The sequence below is a fragment of the Notolepis coatsorum genome (genome assembly GCF_963971535.1).
Source record: "Notolepis coatsorum genome assembly, contig: SCAFFOLD_570, whole genome shotgun sequence".
In the NCBI taxonomy this organism is placed as follows: Eukaryota; Metazoa; Chordata; class Actinopteri; order Aulopiformes; family Paralepididae; genus Notolepis; species Notolepis coatsorum.
In genome coordinates, this window is record NW_028171220.1 from 82,501 (window position 1) to 90,000 (window position 7,500).

The 7,500-nt window shown below is 42.2% G+C and overlaps 1 pseudogene across 1 annotated transcript in view; it reads left to right on the forward strand.

The window, feature by feature from the left end:
* Positions 1 to 930: 930 nt before the first annotated feature.
* The window catches only part of LOC311248316 (claudin-18-like), a 20,366-nt pseudogene continuing 13,796 nt past the window's right edge, over positions 931 to 7,500 (forward strand). The window contains exon 1 of the transcript in view: positions 931 to 1,150. The product of the transcript in view is annotated as a claudin-18-like (transcript). The remainder of the gene's footprint in view (positions 1,151 to 7,500) is intronic.

Consider the following 7,500-nt stretch of genomic DNA (forward strand, 5'->3'; position numbering starts at 1 on the left):
GACGTCTGGTAATCTGAAGGTTTTCCCGATGAGCAGGTTGGCAACCTTGCATGGTTTTGCCTCTGCTGCTGTTTGTGTGAATGCGTGGGTGAACGCGAGGCAGGAGCGCTGCCTTCTGTGTTGTCGTAGATCTATCTACTATGAATGGATTTCAATGAGCTGATGACTCATTCACTTCCATGAATTTCAAAACAAAACAAACCAGAGTCAGGTAATCATGATCTTGTCATTCCAAGACTGTTGTTTTGACTATATATCACTTATAACTAAGTTTTAATAAGTGAACGGGCAACATGTGTATAGGGCATGACTTGGTCCTCCTTGACCCCCAGCGCATATAGACTCCAACAACCTATAGAGCCTATACTGTATCAATTCAGTCATTCAAATATTCCATTTACCTCTGACTCTCAACGGTCAGGTCTGATGAAAGGTACCAGGTGCCACTGTGTCCACACCTCTATAGAACCCACCCAGGGGCGTGCACGGCAGCATGGTGAGCGTGCACGTGGTCGGCCCTGACGTAGCACCCACAGGGGTGAAACTATAGGTCTCCGCCCAACATCACGTGATGCTAGCAGCCTCCCTACAATACGACCACAGTACCTCCCGTTCCCTCTCTTCTCTCAAACAGCCGAGCTCCGCGCTGCTCCGATAAACACTCACCTTTATTTAGACATTTTACCTTATCTTGTTCTTTATCTCAATTCAAACACACACCACATCATCACACACGATCCCTTACACACAAATACACACCGAGCCTCACACACATATGAGCTAGAGACCTGTTTTTCATTACTTTGACTGCAGGGACAAACGTCTTACAGGAGGTAATACAGCCAGGCACGGTGAGCACGGTGGGGTTTTCCATTATTCTAACTTGAACGGCACAGGAAGAGAGAGAGAGAGAGAGAGAGAGAGAGGACGATGGCTCCCTCGGTTCTCCAGACGGGCGGGTTCGTCCTGGGTGTGATCGGGGCGGCGGCCCTCATCGCGGCCACGGCCATGAACAACTGGAGCATCAAGGACCGGCAAGGGGACGTGATCACCTCCGTCTACACCTACAAGGGCCTGTGGAGGGACTGCGAGACGGCAAGCTCCGGCTTCACCGAGTGTCGGCCGCTCTACGGCCTCCTGGGATACACAGGTAGGACGGATGGAACGCACCCAGGAAGTGTAGCGTCTACACTACAGAATCCAAAATGGATTCTTTCATCTTTAGGTAGTGGGGACATTTAGGGTACAGGAGGTTTATAAACAGGTTTCTAGGTGAACATGATGATGAGTCGCAGCTTTGCAGTTTAGGGTTAGAGGTATGATATGTTAGTGGTGGTTTGCAGTAGATGATGTTAGTGGTGGTTAGGGGTAGATGATATGTTAGGGGTGGTTAGGGGTAGATGATGTTAGTGGTGGTTAGGGGTAGATGATATGTTAGGGGTGGTTAGGGGTAGATGATATGTTAGTGGTGGTTAGGGGTAGATGATATGTTAGTGGTGGTTAGGGGTAGATGATATGTTAGTGGTGGTTAGGGGTAGATGATATGTTAGTGGTGGTTAGGGGTAGATGATATGTTAGTGGTGGTTAGGGGTAGATGATATGTTAGTGGTGGTTAGCAGTAGATGATATGTTAGTGGTGGTTAGGGGTAGATGATATGTTAGGGGTGGTTAGGGGTAGATGATATGTTAGTGGTGGTTAGGGGTAGATGATATGTTAGTGGTGGTTAGGGGTAGATGATATGTTAGTGGTGGTTAGGGGTAGATGATATGTTAGGGGTGGTTAGGGGTAGATGATATGTTAGTGGTGGTTAGCAGTAGATGATATGTTAGTGGTGGTTAGGGGTAGATGATATGTTAGGGGTGGTTAGGGGTAGATGATATGTTAGTGGTGGTTAGGGGTAGATGATATGTTAGTGGTGGTTATAGGCATTTAGTATAAGTAAGTAGTTGAGTACTGTGACGCATGCAAAACAGGAACTAAAATAACTAAGTAAACATTGTGACACAGGTGAATTTCTGTTGAGTTTTATTCAGAGAACTGATTGTTGATCTTTATTCAGAGAACTGATTGTTGAGTTTTATTTAGAGAACTGATTGTTGAACTTTATTCAATTAACTGATTGTTGAGCTTTATTCAGAGAACTGATTGTTGAGTTTTATTTAGAGAACTGATTGTTGAACTTTATTCAATTAACTGATTGTTGAGCTTTATTCAATTAACTGATTGTTGAGCTTTATTCAGAGAACTGATTGCAATAACTGGGCTGGACTTCCATTATGTGTGCTATGTGCCAAGTAACATTATTATGCTGCTTAAAACAAATAAGCAATAGATTTATCTAACGTTAGTGTGACTTTTCTTTCTAGTTCAGTCTTTAAATGAAACTAAATCAATATTTTATTTTCAATTAGTATTTCACTAGTTGAGTAAGTGGTGATGAAACAAGAATTCCAGGAATTATCTACCTGAGGACCTGAGGCCCGAATAATAAGTATATCATCTTTTAATTCATATTTTTATAGACTTGATTTTATGTGATTTTGTTGGTTCGAATGTGTTGTTCATTACTTATTATCTTGTTTCATTGTCTCTACTCTGTTCCTGTTCCATTGTTAATGGTTCTTCATTATCTTTTATATGGATTTTAGGATTTTCTTAGCACAATGACTGCTTTCATTTTGATTGTCAAAGCACTTTGTAAACCTTGTTTAAAAAAAAGTTATATAAATAGTTACATTATAGTTATATAGTTAATATGTTAATATAAATATAGTAACAGTGTTAGGGTTAGGTGTCTTTTCTAGAACCCAGCGGAACACAGGCACAGGAGAATAGAGCAGTTTAGAATATTTAATGAGAGTATGGGAAGCAAGGTCCAAGGTGGTGAGAGGAGCTCAGAGACAAGGGTCAAGGAGGAGGAGTGACAGGCCAGGGGTGTGTGTGTGTGAGGTCCATGATGGTTCAGGCTGGTGAGGGTCCGTGGTTGAGGTGTAGTCCGGAGAGGTGAGATCCTGGGCATCAGAGAACAAGAGTTAGTATGGAGCAAAAAGTCACTGGGCACAAGAAGACATGATTCCATGAACGCTGAGGTCTGAATAGAGTCCTATACCACGGGAGGTGAAAACAACACTAGGACAAGGAGTGACAGGAGTGTAGGCCTCTTTATCCTGGCTCCTTGATGATGTGAGGGTTCTCAGGTGTGTAGGCCGCGCCCAGGAAGACAGAGTGGTTGTGAGGTGGGGACAGGAAAGACCATGTATGGGCCTGGGAACCTGCTGACACACACAGGGGAGAGCCCTGGCTGTGGCTGTAACAAACAGTAGTAGTAGTAGTAGTAGTAGTAGTAGTAGTAGTAGTAGTAGTAGTAGTAGTAGTAGTAGTAGTAGTAGTAGTAGTAGTAGTAGTAGTAGTAGTAGTAGTAGTAGTAGTAGTGGTAGTGGTGGTAGTGGTAGTGGTAGTGGTAGTGGTAGTGGTAGTAGTAGTAGTAGTAGTAGTAGTAGTAGTAGTAGTAGTAGTAGTAGTAGTAGTAGTAGTAGTAGTAGTAGTAGTAGTAGTAGTAGTAGTAGTAGTAGTAGTAGTAGTAGTAGTAGTAGTAGTAGTAGTAGTAGTAGTAGTAGTAGTAGTAGTAGTAGTAGTAGTAGTAGTAGTAGTAGTAGTAGTAGCAGCAGCAGCAGCAGCAGCACCAGCAGCAGTAATAGTATTTTAAAATAATAATAATTGAAAAAAGGTTCTTTGGTACGACTCAGGTTTCACAGAGGGCTGACTATACTGGACTACTTACAACAGTGAATATGACTCAGACTACAAGTTAAGATGTTATTCCTGTAACACTTTACATTAGCAGACACAATAATAATGACTAGGTACCTAGGAACTAATGAACTATTATATGTTAAGAAACCGTTAATTAGCCGTCAGTTATTCATTTCTCAGGCCTGATGTCTCAGTGCAGAGAAATCCTTCCAGAATGACTTCTACTTCACTTCCCAACAACACATTCAGTAAATAACTATAACTATTAGAACTATCCATCTAACTCTCACTGACACATTCAGTAAAGAACTAGAACTATTAGAACTATCCATCTAACTCTCACTGACACATTCAGTAAAGAACTAGAATTTATTAGATTAGAAGTATCCATCTGACTCACATCTCCATTTTCTACTTGTTTACCTCTAATTCTAAAAGGTAACTATCAGTTAAATAATATTTGTTTTTTATGTGTGCATCGAATGACAGTGATGAGTCCAAGTGAGGAGAGGGGGATGGAGTGATTATTGATGATGATATGGGTGATACCGGCCTGTTTGGTTTGATGGGGGGTGCCGATGAGGATGGCTTTGGTCTTACAGCCATTTAGCTGCAAGGAGTTACTACTCATCCAGTGGCGGATGTTGTCAAGGCATCTGGTAGCTTGGGTGAGAGCCAGGTGTGAGTCAGGGGAGGTTTGGAGATCAATTTGGGTATCATCTGCATACGAATGGAACTCTCAAGAATGTTGCGGCTTCAGAGCATGTCGATTAAAAAAGAGCAGAGGCCTCAGGACTGACCCCTGGGGGATGCCAGAGGTAACACATCTTGTGCTGGAGGTGAGGTTTCTCATTAGTTCCTAGGTACTTCATCAATATTAGTGGTTAATTAATGGTTAATTAATAGTTTGTTATCGTGTAGTTTCTCATTAGTTCCCAGGTGCTTCATCAATATTAGTGGTTAATTAATGGTTAATTAATAGTGTGTTATCGTGTAGTTTCTCATTAGTTCCTAGGTACTTAATTCTTTGTGCCCTCTAACGTGTTACCACTATTCCTAGTCATTTTGGGAGCATGAATTACACACCCTTTTCACAGAGCAATGGGTATCTGTGTATAGTGTATACTGTATATAGTGTATACTGTATATAGTGTATACTGTGTATAGCTGTATTAGCGAACCACCTCAAAACCCCAAATATCCCCAAATATCTTAATCTTGAAAGGATTACTATTCTGAAAGAGATATGCAGGCTCATAGAGGCTCCCACCCTCAAGTGTCCAAATATGTTGTGTCATTTGACACCTGATTTGGATACCTACTCATCAGCGTCCGTGAGCCAATAAGCATATGGCGATTGAGCGTGTCTTCTGTTCAACCAATCAAAAATGTAACAAAGCATCTGATTGGCTCATATACAGCGCACGCAATGCACATAACTCAGCGGCGTAAGTTATCGAGAAAGGAAATTGCGTTTTGGTATCGGTACTGAATCCAGGTATTGGTGTTTGGTATGGAAACATTTCAAACGATACCCAGCTGTAGCCTCTTGGTATTGAAACTGTTCAAACTCGAGTCCAGCTAACGTTAGGCCTCTCCCGTCAATGTTGACTCTAACACTGTTGCATCATGGTCACCATTATGACCAGCCAGGCCTAGGTCAACACGCTTATCTTCAGAAATAAAACAAATGGGGCAACCAACACCTACAGCGGAGAACACCTACAGCGGAGAACACCTACAGCGGAGAACACCTACAGCGGAGAACACATACAGTAGAAAACACCTACAGCAGAAAACACCTACAGCAGAAAACACCTACAGTAGAAAACACCTAGAAAACACCTACAGCAGAAAACACCTACAGTAGAAAACACCTAGAAAACACCTACAGCAGAAAACACCTACAGCGGAGAACACCTACAGCAGAAAACACCTACAGCAGAAAACACCTACAGTAGAAAACACCTACAGCAGAGAACACCTACAGTAGAAAACACCTAGAAAACACCTACAGCAGAAAACACTTACAGCGGAGAACACCTACAGCAGAAAACACCTACAGCGGAGAACACCTACAGCAGAAAACACCTAGAAAACACCTACAGCAGAAAACACCTAGAAAACACCTACAGCAGAAAACACCTAGAAAACACCTACAGCAGAAAACACCTACAGCAGAAAACACCTACAGCAGAAAACACCTAGAAAACACCTACAGCAGAAAACACCTACAGCAGAAAACACCTACAGCAGAAAACACCTAGAAAACACCTACAGCAGAAAACACCTAGAAAACACCTACAGCAGAAAACACCTACAGCAGAAAACACCTACAGCAGAAAACACCTAGAAAACACCTACAGCAGAAAACACCTACAGCAGAAAACACCTAGAAAACACCTACAGCGGAGAACACCTACAGCAGAAAACACCTACAGCAGAAAACACCTACAGCAGAAAACACCTACAGCAGAAAACACCTACAGCAGAAAACACCTACAGTAGAAAACACCAGACCGCCTCCAGTATATCTGGTCACATGCGTCGTGATCAACAGTCTGGAGTCGTTACGACTCTCTGCCAGGCTCTTTCCAGGGGTAGTTACCCCTCTGCCAGGCTCTTTCCAGGGGTAGTTACTCCTCTGCCAGGCTCTTTCCAGGGGTAGTTACTCCTCTGCCAGGCTCTTTCCAGGGGTAGTTACTCCTCTGCCAGGCTCTTTCCAGGGGTAGTTACTCCTCTGCCAGGCTCTTTCCAGGGGTAGTTACTCCTCTGCCAGGCTCTTTCCAGGGGTAGTTACTCCTCTGCCAGGCTCTTTCCAGGGGTAGTTACTCCTCTGCCAGGCTCTTTCCAGAGGTCTGTGAGACTAATGACATGGTGATACAACCAGACTTATCATACCAGTAGACGAAACAAGAAATACAGAAACAAGCATTTGTCATCATAATGTATTCTGTATTTTGTTGTGACAAATAATAAACAAACTTGAACTTGAAGGACAACATCTTTGTTTTAATATCAGTTATTTAAACAAGGACATTAACCAGAACTAGAAAACTCACAAGTCAGACTTCCATTACACCAGACTATCAAACAGTCAGACGTCCATTACACCAGACTATCAAACAGTCAGACGTCCATTACACCAGACTATCAAACAGTCAGACGTCCATTACACCAGACTATCAAACAGTCAGACGTCCATTACACCAGACTATCAAACAGTCAGACGTCCATTACACCAGACTATCAAACAGTCAGACGTCCATTACATCAGACTATCAAACAGTCAGACGTCCATTACACCAGACTATCAAACAGTCAGACGTCCATTACACCAGACTATCAAACAGTCAGACGTCCATTACACCAGACTATCAAACAGTCAGACGTCCATTACATCAGACTATCAAACAGTCAGACGTCCATTACATCAGACTATCAAACAGTCAGACTTCCATTACACCAGACTATCAAACAGTCAGACGTCCATCACACCAGACTATCAAACAGTCAGACGTCCATTACATCAGACTATCAAACAACATTTGCACGTATAGTACATGTGTGTAGCGACATTGTACTATTGTACTTATTTTATGCCTATTCTTAAATCTGTACGTTTACATTCCACTACTTTTTTTTTTTTTTTTTATACCTATTCTTATGTCTGAAATGTATGCAATTTTTTTATTTTGTCAATTTGTGTGCTGATTTTATGCTGATTTTATGTTCCTTTTTATACT